General features: G+C 34.0%; 1 long non-coding RNA gene across 1 annotated transcript; it reads left to right on the forward strand.

Moving 5' to 3' along the window:
- Positions 1 to 10,567: 10,567 nt before the first annotated feature.
- Positions 10,568 to 14,058, forward strand: LOC139188926 (uncharacterized). Its single transcript, XR_011572344.1, has 4 exons — positions 10,568 to 10,844; positions 10,918 to 10,961; positions 12,087 to 13,501; positions 13,602 to 14,058. It is a non-coding gene; the product is annotated as an uncharacterized lncRNA (long non-coding RNA).
- Positions 14,059 to 14,891: the final 833 nt, after the last annotated feature.

The following is a 14,891-nucleotide window of genomic DNA, read 5'->3' on the forward strand; positions in this document are numbered from 1 at the left end:
TAACTGTGATAGCACTTTTTTAACCTTCAAGTTTTCGTTAAGTTATTGAATTGGATGGGAATGCACATACAACAACTCAAAACATTCTCTAAAAGTCCCTTACGTGAAAAGCACAATAAAGATACAATCAAAGATCATTAAGCTTCATGAAAACTATAAGCATTGATGAGGCAATTGTTACTATGAAAAGCATGAAACGTTTGCCAAGAATTCACTTAACACGATCGTTTATAAGCGACCTCCACTACTTGCAAATATAAGGTTGTAACTATTAGGTGAAACTTCCTTATATTTTAGCTTCAAATTCCTGCATGAAAACTAAGTTGGCCACCTTAATCAACACACAAAAATAAGTCATCAATCAAACGGTTAAGCAAATTGCATTCACGATTCATGAAATAACAATTAGACGTAATCAATTCATCTTGCAAGCATAATCATGGTATTGAATAACCCCCTAGCCAAAAAGGCTTAGTTCCTCATGTTCACAAAACAAAGGAAAACAGATTTATACATTGTAAATATAAGAAAGAGAACACCTAAATATTCCAATGGTTCGATGTTGAACAGCTAGAATCTTCAAGTACTTCTTCTTCCTCTCCTTTGCTACGGCACAGGGACCTTGGGCAGGTTTTTGGGTTATTAAATGGTGTAGAATGGATGGGGGACGTATGGAAGTGTTTAGGGTTGATGGGTGATGCGGCTAGGGGTGATTTGTGGCAAAAATTTGGGTGAATGGTGGTAGAATGGTGCGGCTGAAGGTGGAGACTGGTTTCTGGCGTGAATGGGCTGTGTATGGATCTTTTGTGGCTGCAAAAGAGAGTTTTATTTAAAGGATTTCAGGAATTAAAACCCTAGGTTATTTAGGTAATCAGAAATTAAGTCTAAGGCTTCTAGAAATAGGAAACAAAATTAGAAAATTAAAGGAAAGGCAAGGGAATATGCGGCAAGGTCCTAAAACACATTAGGAATGTGTTTAATGCATAAAATCAGGAAACAACCCTCTCCCTTGCACGGCAAGGAAGAGGAAATGTCAAGGGGGTGCGGCAAGGGTTCATAATGTGCAAGGGATGTGTATTTGATGTCCTAGAATGCTTAGGATGCCTTCAAAGTTGATAAAAGTTAGGAACATTTAGGAAAGGTCAAACCAAAGTAGGAAACCTTGGCTTAACTTTCCTATTTCAAGTAGGAATCCTTTTTGGAGTAGGAATCCTTGTTCTTCTAGGAATCCTCATGTGATTAGGAATCCATCTTCAATTAGGAATCCTTCGTCGATTAGGAATCCTTCGTCGATTAGGAATCCTTGGTTGATTAGGAATCCTAATTTCTTCAAGTCTTCAATTCATCCATTCCTTTTGCTCCAAAAGGCTCCAAATTATATCATTTTGCACACTTCGGCTTTGGAATTTGAAAACACACAAAAGTGACTTTAAACACTAAAATAACTAAAGAAACACAACGTAAATGCACGAGAACAAGCCAATTAAGTCGCATAAATATGCTCCTATCAGTTTACTGCTGCAGTGAATAGTTCAAGATTCCATATTTACTGCGTCACCAAGTAAATCCGATAAGTATTCACTAGGGTAGGTTCAAGTCTAAAAGACACCTCTCTCGATGCATCTCTTGTCCACATGTACTCTCAAATTCTTCCTAATATTGCATTCATGTGAGGGATTGTTGGAAATTATATATTATAATTAATATTATAATATTTAATTTTTTTTTATGAATGAAAACTAGGAGTCATGTGTCATAGTTGAATTCAAATTCATGAGTTGTATCTGTTCGTTGGAACTTTAGGCAACAGTCATAATGTTTCAAAAGGGGTGGCTTGAGTTCTATATAAACTCAAGCATCCCACCTGTCTAATAGATTTAAGAGAATAGTTTTCTCCAATGTCTTAGTAAAAATCTGAGTCGTGTCTTGAGAGTACGAAATATATGAAGTTCGTCAAAGTCCAAAGATTGAAGTGCTTAGACTTCGGATTATAGATTATTGAATCCTGGGAGATGGATGCCTAAGAGTAGGGGCAAAATATGTGTTTAGGACATTGAATTTATGCAATCCTCAATATCCTAGTTTGTTAGTTTTTATAACTTTCTCTCTAATTGTTTATATTAATCTCATACATATGATGTTGTGAATTTCTTTATGATTATTATTAATGAAATTCTTGTGTTATTTTCATATTTTCTAATATGCTCCACAAATACAAATATATACCCCTTAATCTTTGTGCCCTTTTTTCTAAGACAAATATAAGACGTCCAATACTTCTGATTTATGATCCTATAAGATATATTATGCTGCTTTTATCAGATATAAGATACATTATGCTGCTTTAATCAGCCTAGTTAAAGGAAATTAGTTACTGTTGTAGAATTCTTTGATTAAATCTCTTAGTTTGGTAGTGGTTTTTTTATTTTGTACGCATTTGACAGAATCTGGTAGTTGGGTTTTTTTATTTTTTTATTTTGTCATTCGTTTGCCATCACCCTCTCTACTGAGATAATGACACAAGTGAAAAGTGGTGGAAAGGGAAAATATTTGTTGTTAGAGAAAAGCTATAATGTTGGATTAGGAATTAGCTGAGGTAGCTGCAATGTGCACAAAAAGATTTGCTTTCCTATTTATCGCAAGCATCTCTTTGCACTAAATTTACTAAAAGGATTGAGCTTAAATATGCATGATACCTACATGTAATTGCATATATAGATGTATATTTGAAAGAACTTGAATTATTATTATTATTTTGATATTTTAAAGTTGGGACACTTTGGATGCGGTCCCTAACTATTAATATTCTTTGATTGAAACCTTGTTAGTTTTTAGTTTTTGATTGAGGTCCCTGACATTAATGTAATAATGTAAGTTACTATATTTTTTAAATTAAAAATTAAAAATTGAAATTTGTAATTGTTTATATTAATGAGATTTTAAATAAAACCCATAATTTATGGGATTAAAAATAATAAAATATAAATTATACTCTCTATTATATTGTGTGTGTGTATACACATATATGTATGGGTACATTAACCAAAATTAACAAAAAAAGTTATTGTACCAAAACATGGATACATTCTCAAATCAACGAAAAAGAATGTACCTATATAAGTTTAAACATGGATTAAAAAATTTGAAAGGATTTTATATTAAAAAAAAGGGTACATTTTAAATATAACAAATTGATATATTTGAGAATGGGTACATTTAAGATTAAAAAAATTGAAAAATTATATGAATGGGTACATTTAAGATTAAAAATTGAGAATCTTTTTATATATATAAAAAAAAAACTAATAGGTACAAACTTAATTTAATTTAATTTATTATTATTTTGGAAATGTTTGAATTGAAAATTAATTAGAAGTTTAATAGAGGTGTGAGTATTAAACCCTAAATTAATTACTAATTTTTATATTAAAAAATTATATAATAAACATGTAAATTCATTATCACATTAATGCTAGGGACTTGAATCAAAATTTGAGAACTAATAAGGTCTTAGTCAATGAACAGTAAGAACTAGGGACCGGATACTAATTTTTCCTTTAAAGTTTTGATTGGTTTGGATTGCAAAGAAGCGCTAGCAACATTTTCTTTGCGAATAACAGTCGTACATTAGGAGTCTGCTTGTGTTAACTGGGATTTGGGAAGCAACAACCCTTTTGATTTTTTAGTCATTTGCGAATTCTACTTTCAACCAAATGAAATTGTTTTGTGTCTAACTTCAATTTTTGCGCTGTGAAGCTGAGTAAATTGGCATCTGGGAGAGAATGTTGCTTGAAGATGATCTTAGAGGCCGTCTAGGGAGTATTGTTCAGGTCATTGTTTGAGGATGTAATATATGTATATAAACACTACTCTTTGGCACACATATTTTCAAAACTTTCTACAACTTCAACAATTTTCAACCCCCACAACAACGTACGAGTACACCTGCTTGTTTACTCTATCACAGGCCTGCAATGCATGTTTAATCCCGCAGATAACTCCTTGCTGCTAGAGCTTTTTCTGCACCACATAGGCTAGGCTATTCATCTCTTCTAATCATGTCTATCGATATCAAGAGCATCGTCAATTAAGGTATTATCTTTGGGGTAACCAGGGTTAGTTTTGATTCGTTGTTTAATTAAAATAACTGATAAGGACTTATAACGATACTAATTCTTACTCTAAATTAGACTAAAATTGGAAAGTGTTTGAACCAAAGACACATTGGGTTGAAAAATAAAATATTTATCTATTAGAAACATTCACCACTTGAAAAGATATTTGAGTTTGGAAGCAAAGCAATCAAATTAAAAAATATATATATAAAATATAGAAACAGTTTTCACAATGCCTCCAAAGTATCTCTTTGTGGTCCAAACTCATGGCATGTGACTATAAACACCATGAATTAATCGCTTTGACAATGTAGTTCAGTTACATCGTGTGCATGAAGAGAGGATCAGATCAAGCCGACAAAATATCATAATTATTTACCGTTCAGTTCGTTTTAAATTTAGAAACTATCAGTGGCGGATCCAGGAAAAAATATTACGGGAGTCAGTAAGAATAGCGTGCGTAGTGTGCAAATGTTTTTTTACCATAAATAGCATGTATATCGCCATTTCATCAAGTCTTGGTAGGCCTGAAGTTATTTGGAAAGGCATATTGCACACCTATTAATGCCTCATTTGCGAGGGTAGCTAACATGTTCCAAGGCTGCTTTCATATGAATGTTTAACAAAGAAACACACTTATCTTGAACACACAAACAATGTTTGATATTATTGTATCCAATTAATATGTTTGTCCAAGAATGATGATGCTTTGTTATTCACTGAGATCACCATTTCATTAACTCTTCTTTTAGACATTTTATCAAACAGTTGAAGGGCATGTATGAAGCCAACTCTAATATTCAAAAGGGTAGCACCCAAAGTATCCATGGACATTCACCGAAGTTCGAAGGGTCAGCACCCAAGGTATCCATAGACGTTCACTGAAGTTCGGAGGGGGTCAGCTGACCCTCTTGCCCTTCAATGCATCCACCACTGGAAACTATAGGAATATATATATATATATATATATATATATATATATATTTTTTTTTTTTTTTTTTTTGAGCAAAACTATAGGAATCATTTAGACAATAGGGTTAATCAAAATGAATAAGGGTTATCGATCATAAAAAGAGACATGGCTTCAATGTTGCATAGTACTTAGTATGACAGATGGAGTTCATGAAAAAATACCAAAGAATAACAAGTCGGAATTTGATTTGTTAGTCCTTTAATTAACCCTAAAACGTATCATACATACGATATTCACATGTCTCTTGATTTCTTGAAAGGTAAGTTTGGTCGGAGAATATCGATCGATGGGAAAAGGGAGCGGAAAAATGATGATGTTGTTGAAGAGACGACGAGCGAGGAGAGCCCAATAAGGAATCCTTGCAAGGACCAAACAAAGAAGAACGATAATGCCATTCAACAACTCGTTCCTTAAAGTAGACAAAGACACCAAAACCCTATATGACAAAAAACAGCCTCACAAAGTTGTGAAAAACTGTAAATTTGCATATCTGCATTATTTAAAAAGATTCCATCGTCCCTTCTTCTCGACATGCAAAGGGGAGGGGACCCATTTGGCCATTTTCTCAAAAGAAAAAAATATATATGAGAAGGGAGGGATGACTAATGAGATGAGAGCCAAAAGATACCCCAATGATCGAGGAGGTCTCACCCCAAAGAAATTGCCATGGATTGAGCATGAGCTTGTCATCACGTGAAAGATGCTTTTGGGGTTTGATAAGGACTTTTGAAAGCATTTTAAATAAGACATCTTACTATCTTATTGTGTGTATTTTGATTGACCCAAGTTGCTTTGTAAGTATGTATACGTTGAAAGAGAGAGGGAATTTGCTCATGCACTGAATCTTGTGGAAATTTTGAGACACACTTCGTAAGGTGTGCAAGGTGTGTGTGGATAATGTTAGAGAGATTAAATTTGGAGACTAAATTTGTAAACTAAATGATGTGTCACCAATAAGAATGAACATGTTTATCGTCGCTTAAGTAATAAACCAATTATCAACTTCTATGTCCTTTAGTTTTCAAAATTTAGTCTCCCTAACATTACTATATATATATATAACTTCTATCATTATAATTGTAAATAATTGCGCATGCTTGCTTCAGTGTTTGATAGTCATAGAAAATTAAGAGGTTTTACAGCTCAAACAAAACCATTTATAATTTGCATAGAAATATTTGTGAGTTTTACTGCTCAAACAAAGCTATTTATTTACATTTATAGTAAAATTTGACCTTTTCATTGCAATTAGATTACATAGCGAAAGCAACTTAATTAATTTCTATTAGTGCACATGACTTTGAAGTCGAGTCATTCATGTCTCACGATACCCTAAACCCAACCTTATTTTCGAAAAACTTACACTTCGAGACGCGCCTGAACTTGTTTATGATCCCATAAATGGTTTCGCGGATTTTATAGAATTGAAAATCTGTAAGTGTATTTGAGACGGAGATAATATATATATATATATATATATATATATATATATATATAGAGAGAGAGAGAGAGAGAGAGAGAGAGAGAGAGAGAGAGAGAGAGAGATGCATATGATTTTGTCAAGGATGATGATAAAGAACAATCTACTTGAACTATATTTTGTAGACCATATGATGTGGCGGTTGATGGTTGAATTTTTTTTCTTTAATACATAAGATATTATGTATACAAAGGGGTTGGAAGGATGAGCTAAGCCTCACAGTAGGCTAGCTATAATAATTTAATTCGAATTCACTTTTGGCGAGATTCAAATCTAAGAACTCTCACTTGTGCATGAAGGAATCCAACTATTAACCGCCACATTATATGATAGACAAAATATGATATATCCCTAACATTTTCCTTTTCTGAATCCCACTGTTATATAAAATAAGTGTAATATAATGGAGACACATATTTATACCATATTAGTGTACCATTTCATGTGGCAAGTGATGCATTCAACCAACGTCCAATGATAGATAATCATTAGTTGACGTGATAAGTACGCATCACTACATAAGATGAAACATGTGGTACAAAAATATGGTCTTCCTATTTTCCATAAAATAAAGGCTTTTTAGCCAAAATAGTCACTAAGATTGTCATATATCCTCACTTTGGTTCCTAAGATTTGGAATTGATAGAAGTGGTTCCTGAGTTTGTCCACTATCAATCATTTTGGCTCATTGTTTATTAGATTGAGGGTATTTTTGACATTTTGGCCATTATTTAATAGAATTTTTTACAAAATGACCAAAATGATTGATGGTGGACAAATTCAGGAACCACTTCTATTGATTTCAAATCTTAGGACTATAGTGAGGAGTTATGCAAATCTCAAAGACCATTTTGCCTAAAAAAACCTAAAATCAATTAAAGTCTACGTGGTCCGATGTTTAAATAGGTAATTTAACCATCTCTACTCTACATTGTTTTGTGCATACATATTGTTCACGTGATATTACCATTAGATTGGATTGTAAATTTGTTTTTATTTAGTTTGAAATGTATTATGAGTTCAAATCTCGTGAATATATTTTCTATAACAATGTGTAACAAAGAAAAATCGTATAGTTGAATGAAATAAATTTGTTCACATGTGCATGGCATTGTGATCTTTAATTAGAAACAAATTAAGCACAAGAAACAGAGAACAAGGAAATTTAAGTAGCTAATTTTACCGATGTGTACTTCTTACCCCTAAAATCCAATCATCCCCCCTTCCTTGGTACAACTTTTTTCCCTAGAATCTAGTAGATGCGTGGCAACTAATCAACAATAAGTTTGTATTATTCTAGCGGACCAGTAGGTGTGTAAGAAAATAGTTTGTATGTTGGGTGCATTTTTGCTTACAAGCATCACTACATTAGTTGTCGCTAAATAAGTGTGATTTAATCTATCAATTATACATATTCTTTAAATTTAAACTCGTTTAATAACAGTAGTGATGCTCAACACCGCTTAAGGGTGATGTGCAAAAATAAATATATTATTAATTATGTAGTCTTTCCTCTTTTGTGTGCTTGAGTTTAATAATGTTGATGATGATGGGTCAAAGGGGCATAAGATTCTCAATCCCTGCTTCTAATGAAAGAAAATGATGGCATGGAATTGAAGCCAGGTCTTTGGAGAGAGAGAGATGGCTTAGCTTGACCGTATGAAAGCCAACCAACTTGTGTTTTGAGGACCAAAACAAAGCAAAGCATCTCAATTCACATTGAATAATAAGAGATTTTAATACTTTCTGGAATCCACGAAATGGTATCTCCTCTACCACTCAACTGTTTGGTGCTTATCTACCACATTACAGTCAAAGAAAGAAACTTCAAGAATCACCCATAATATAATAGGGGTGGGTGGGGACTCTATTCTTAATTAAAAACATATATAGTTATAACCATAAATTATAGAAGGGAAACTGTTCGAAATATCATATATATGAACTTATACAAATTTTCAATTTGTCATATGAACTAAATTTTTTAGCAATTTGTCATATCAACTTTTTGAAATAATTAATTTGTCATCTTATGCTAACAAATATTTTTCCATCCAAAATAATTACACATGATTTTTGTTTAGGGTTATATCAGAAATTTGACCTTATTTTCATTTCATTGTTTGCCACATTGGTAAAAAAAAATGCTTGCACAACAAAACTTAAGGCGACAAAGCATATTTCGTGCCCAAGATTACTTTGTGAAACAAAACAGGCACTTTGTCAGGCTAAATGTTCACAGCCAAAAACTTTGCGGGACGAAGCATTTCGTTTCGCAATAGTTGTTTGACGACAACACAAATCATTCATAGCCAAACTCTGAAAATTTTGCGGTAAAAGAAGGATTTGGCGCCATTTTCTACGCGACAAATGAAATTCTTGTGTGATGAAATCCTTTATTGCCCTGAAGAAGTGCGCAACAAACTACCATAAGGCTTCTTCATACAAAATCCCAGAAAGTAAGGTGAGACAATAATGGCAAAAAAAAAAAAGGCAACGAAGATGAAAGTTTAGGAGCCGAAGGTCTTTGTCGCGTAAGGTTCACAAGATTCTAGGTTAAAATCCCAAATCGGCACCCTTCACTAGTAGGAAAAAAGCTTGCGCAACAATTTTCGTCACTTAAAGTGTGTTTGCATGAGAAATTTGTCATGCAAATGTTGAAAACTTTGCGTGAGTGTTTGTGCGACAAAAAATCTATTTCACAAATGTGGAAAACTTTGCACGACGAAGGATTTGCCGTGCAAAGGCTCTTTGCTAGACTAACCAAACCCTTATGTCGCGCAAAGTCCTTTAAGTAAATGCATGTAAGGAGTTTTTTGGCGCCAAATCAGTGTGCCAAGAAGAATTTTTCGCGTAAACATTGCGCGACAAATGTCGTTGCGCAAAGGGACTTTGAGATGGTAGTCCTCGCATTTACTACGTGTTGTACATGATGAAGGATTTTTCGTGCAAGGTTTTGCGACTAATGTGTGCAACCAAATTTTCGTCGTGCAAAATCCCACGAGTTCTTTAAAAGCACAGTTTCACTTTAACTTTTTCTCACATTGGTTTTCCCTCAACCCTATATTTCCCCTGTTTTCTTCTTATACACACCCCCCTCATATCCCAAGGTGTTGTTTTAATTTTCGAGACGGTGGCCAATTTCTCTCATCTTCCAACTAAAGGATGTGAGGGATAAGGCTCTCAGAAAGGTAATACTAAAGTTTAGGTGGAATTAATTGTGTTTATTTTTTGTGTTGAAATTTTTTTTGGATTATTTACTTATAAATTTTTTTTGTAGACAAAAAAGCCAAGAAAGTTGAGATGCGGGTTTGAATGGGGCCGGTTGAAGGTTGCCTTAAGCGAATCAACTATGGTGCAATAAGTGGATTTGACGAGGAGGAGTCACATGCCGTGCTTTAGCACGACATTGGGGTGCTAGTGCGAAACGATTGTTTTGCAGAGTGTGCGTCTTGAAAAAGGTGCCGGATGAGGTGAAGAAGTATATGCTGCAAGATTTATATGTAAGTTCGAATTAGTGAATTGATAATAGTTTTTATTAAATAGTATATTAGAGTGATTACTGACATATTATTTTTTGCATAATAGGTCATTGGGATATTGATGCAACCAACCAAAGTTGTTGAAGTTCATCAATAACATCTTCAAGGGGCACTTGCGCGAGTGGAACTATGACGTCGAGCGAGATGCAAAACTATAGTGGAATCCTGAAGGACTGGCGGAGTTGAAGTGTTATTATTTTGTTTTTCAATTGTTATGGAGGAATAATAATTTTATTTTAAGTAGATGTATTTGTGGACAGTATTTTAAATGTTTGTTTCATTTGTATTTTGATTTAATTTTGAGTTGAATTATTTATTTGGTTAATATAATTTTGTTTAAGTTTTTGTTTGGATAAATTTTAAAGGAATAGGAACTAAATTTAAAAATAAATAAATAAATAAAAACTTCGGCGACGAATTGGCATCACAAAATATTTTTAGGGATGAAATATGCACAGCCAATGTGATGGTCGTTGCGCAAGATTTTGTAGGCAAAAACTTTGTGCGTTGAATCCTTTGTCGCATAAAGATCATTGTGTTTATATCCAGATTGCTCAGCTACAGAGGCAGAAACTGTAGGAATTTGCAGCAGCTGCCTCTGCACTCTCTTCCCCTATCGGATTCCTTCAATCTGGTGTCCCTTCCTCATTTTCTCTCAATCTCATCCTTTAATCTTCCCTCCATCTTAATCTCCGTATCTCCTCTCCTTACATAGATCTATCTCGCTTTATTCGGTAAGTGATTTGTTTTTGTATTTAAAATTTCATTGTGAATTCATACTAACGACATTAAGTTTGTTTTGTATAGGGTTGTTGTATACGATTATCGATTGGTACAAAGCAATTGTGGAGGTATTTTCTTCTTTTTTTATTTTTTTTAATAATTTTAATAATTTTATTTTATTTTATATTATGTCAACATTTCATTTATTTGCATGTAAACAATTTTGTACATCACGTACAAATTTTTTTGTGTTATACGGAGTTAATAGTAATTAACTTCATACGAGTTTTTTCAATCAAAGCTTAGTCTCCTGTTCGATGATTAGTTGGATTTCGCAAATGGATGTGAAAGCATGACCGTGACCCGATTGATTCTTGAATTCTCCCGTTATTTAGGCAGTTTGGGAATGCACAATTATAGGGTGTAGTTTAGGGTTCATGTATTAGGTTTCGATCGGGGGAATTTCGCTGCCATCTTTTTGCGTTCTTTGGGTGCCAGATAGGTATTTTATATCTACGTCGTGCACTTCAGACCATCTCCAACCCTTGGGTTAAAACCTAAAATTTTTAACTCGAAAAATTTAGGTTTTAACCCAAAAACAGTTTTTGTCCTCCAACCCTTTTGGGTTAAATTTTTAGCTCGAGATTATTGAAGAATGAATTTAGGATAATTTTTTTTCTTAAAGTAACTTTTCAAAAAAAAAAAAAAATTATGTAGACTATCCTAATTTAATTTATGAACATTTTATCCTAAAAATATTTAGATTTCGATAAATATTGAAAAATCACTAAACCAACACCATGAAATTCATGGAACACTAGGAAAGAATATGAAACACATAAAAGAATTTTTTTTAATTACTTTACCTGTTGGATTTAAATTTGGACCGTTAGATTTTTTGTTTTTACCGTTGGATTTGTTCATATTAGATTTTAGCCATTGGATTCAATAAATTTATAAATATAAAACTAAAGAAAACACACATATGTAGTGGGCCAACCCCACTAACCCAAGGGGAAATCTTGGCCTAAATTTTCCCTGGAATGAGTTTTGGGTTAAAACTCATATTTGCCCCAAGGGTTGGAGCAAGTTGGGGTAGGTTTAGAACCTAAAATTTGACTTTTACTTCAAGGGTTTGAGTAGGTCTAAAGAACTGTAGGGAGATGCAACCAAAATTTTGCCATGTAGAAATCTAATCCGATTAAGTCGTAAACAATGTCGTGGTAATCATTTTATTTTTATTTTGCTTGCAGACATTATGGACAGACTATGGATACAGAATCTGAATAGATGTGTAGACGAATACTTGGATGGAATAAATGATTTTATTGAGTGCCCAATTAGACACAACCCGGGTTGAACTAGAATCCGATGTCCGCGTAAGAGATGTAAGAACATGTTAAGGGAGACATTTGAAAATGTTCTATTTCATTTACTAAGAAATGAGGTGATAGAGACCTATATTTCTTGGAATCATTATGGGAAACGATTAGACCATGCTTCGTCTTCAAACATGGCAGTGGACAATGTTGAACCTAACGTAGATCCTAACGAACATGTTATGGATATTATAAATGACGTTTTTCTATTTGCCTCCATGAACACCAATCAAGAAAAGAAAGATGATGTGCCTCCCCCTATGCACAAGGAAGCTTTTGAACAATATGTTAAACTGTTAAAAAGTGCTAACCAAGAATTATACCCAGGAAGCTAAAACTTTTCGGTGCTCACAACCGTTGTGGAGTTGATGCGTGCCAAAACAAAGTATCGTATGTCGAACCAGTGTTTTGATTATTTTTTGGGGTTTTTTCAAGAGAATGCTTTCAAGGGACAATAGTTTGTCGAAAGATCAGAAAAATGCGTAGAAGGTGTTTACAAAAATAATTGTCTATTGTCCTAAAAGGAGGATAAACCGTTGGATAAATGCCCTGTATGTAATTAGTCGAGGTTCAAAATAACAACTTAGAATAGAACGACGAAGATTCCATAGAAAGTTATGCATTATCTACCATTAAGCCGAGGTTGCAGCCATTGTATATGTCGACGCATACTTCAAACGACACAAGATGACATAAGGACAGGTAGATGACGATGAGATGAGTCATCCTTTAGACGGAGAGGCATCGAAAAAGTTCAATCGGATGTACTTCAATTTTCAGCTGAGCCTTGAAACGTTAAATTAGGACTTGCCACTGACGGATTCAATCCGTTTAGGGTTCTAAACCAATACGACAACACTTGGCCAATCTCCATATTTCTGCATAATTTGCCACCTTAGAAATGCATGAAGAAAGAATATTATGATGACTCTATTGATAACCGAGGATCCAAGTAGGTTAATTGATGTTTATTTGCAGTCGTCGATTGATAAGCTAAAGGATTTATGGAAAACAATGTCCACACATATGATAATTCTACTGGCAAGATGTTCACCTTGCTGGAAGTAATGATGTGGACTACAAACGATTTTCCTACATATGCAATGGTTTTCGGGTGGAGCAATAAGGGTTATATGGATGCCCAATTTGTAAGGAGAGCATAACATCTTCTTGGTATGTTGGAAAAGTTTATTATCTAGTTAACGAAGATGGTTGCCATGGGACCACAAATCGACGTCTTTAAGGATGTTTATGTTCAATCTGGGGATGAGTTGGTCGAGCAACTGCATGTAAGTATAATTGATCTTTTTAGTTTCCTACATTTCCAAGTATTATAAAAAATTAATTCAATATTAATTATTATTAAAATTTCCTGTCTTATTATCATAGATGACGATGGTGGAGAAAAGCTAGTCCGTTCTTCAGGAGTCCGCCTCCCAGCTTCCCTTGGACACCCCGATTGAGTCTGTTGTTTCGCCCGAGGAGGCGAGGTTTCTTATCCCAATAGAGACCGTGGATTAGATCCTCGGTTGGAGGCTGGAGAAGTATTGTGGGGGGATTGGGCATGCCAGTTACCGCAACACTGGGGCATCTTCAACCACGCAGTCAAATGGCGAGGTCACGACATTGACGTAAGAAGTGTCCGACCTGAGAGTACGCTCGTGCTTATCATAGAGGCCCTCAGCTCGTCTGTCATCTGTCTGCCACCAAGTGTTGTTGCCCCGTCCATCTGGAACAAACCTAGCAGACCAACCTGTCGACCTTCGAGCCCCTTTAGCCGCAAGACATCAAGCAGCCCGCCATCTATGACCAAATAAACTTTCAGTACATTTTTTCCTAGATTTTATTTTTCCTACTTGCATTTTCCCATAGATTTTATTTTTCCTACTTACTTTTAAAAACTTCGACTTGTATGTTCATTTTCCTTCGATATTATAAATAAATAATTTTTCCTGTATTAATTACAGTTACAATTTAATTAAAAATAAATAAATTATCATCATAAATAAAAAATGTAAAATGAACCAAAAAAATTAAAAAAATCAATAAAAAATTAAACTTTTGCACGACGAAAAGCTTTGTCGCACTAGATTACATGCAACGAAAAACTTTCGCTGCAGAAACATTAATACGCCAACAGTTTAACAATTTCATAATATTCAAATTATTTTATTTTTGTTGCATGAATGTTTACTAGATGAAACATTTCGTCGTGCAATGTCTTTACTAATATTGTCTTCGTCCCAATGAGTACCAAGTGTTTTTTGTCACGAAGATTGTTAAATGTAGTAGTGCTTCTCTCCTAATTCCCTATCTTCCTCACTTTCTTCCGAAGCTCAATCATTTTTTTCTCGCCTAAACTCCAAAACTTCCTTCTGCCCATATCCCAAGTTTCTTTTCTTTTTTTCATACTCTCATTGTCAACGATTGAAGATATCCACGGTAAGTCTCTTTTTCTCCCAATTAACAACAAATTTGTTTCGGTTATTAAATTTACTTTTTGAATGTTTAATCATGTCTCATACTTTTTGGGTTTTCGAATTTATGAAAATTATAATTTTGTAGATGTTGCGTTTCGTAGTTTCATCAATTTTGCTTCTACTCTAGTTGTTTCTCCAGATGACTAGGCATCCGACGGTGCAGTGATTATAACATGTGAGGGAGAATGATCACATATAG

Source organism: Malus domestica, chromosome 10, assembly GCF_042453785.1.
Source record: "Malus domestica chromosome 10, GDT2T_hap1".
Taxonomy (NCBI): domain Eukaryota; kingdom Viridiplantae; phylum Streptophyta; class Magnoliopsida; order Rosales; family Rosaceae; genus Malus; species Malus domestica.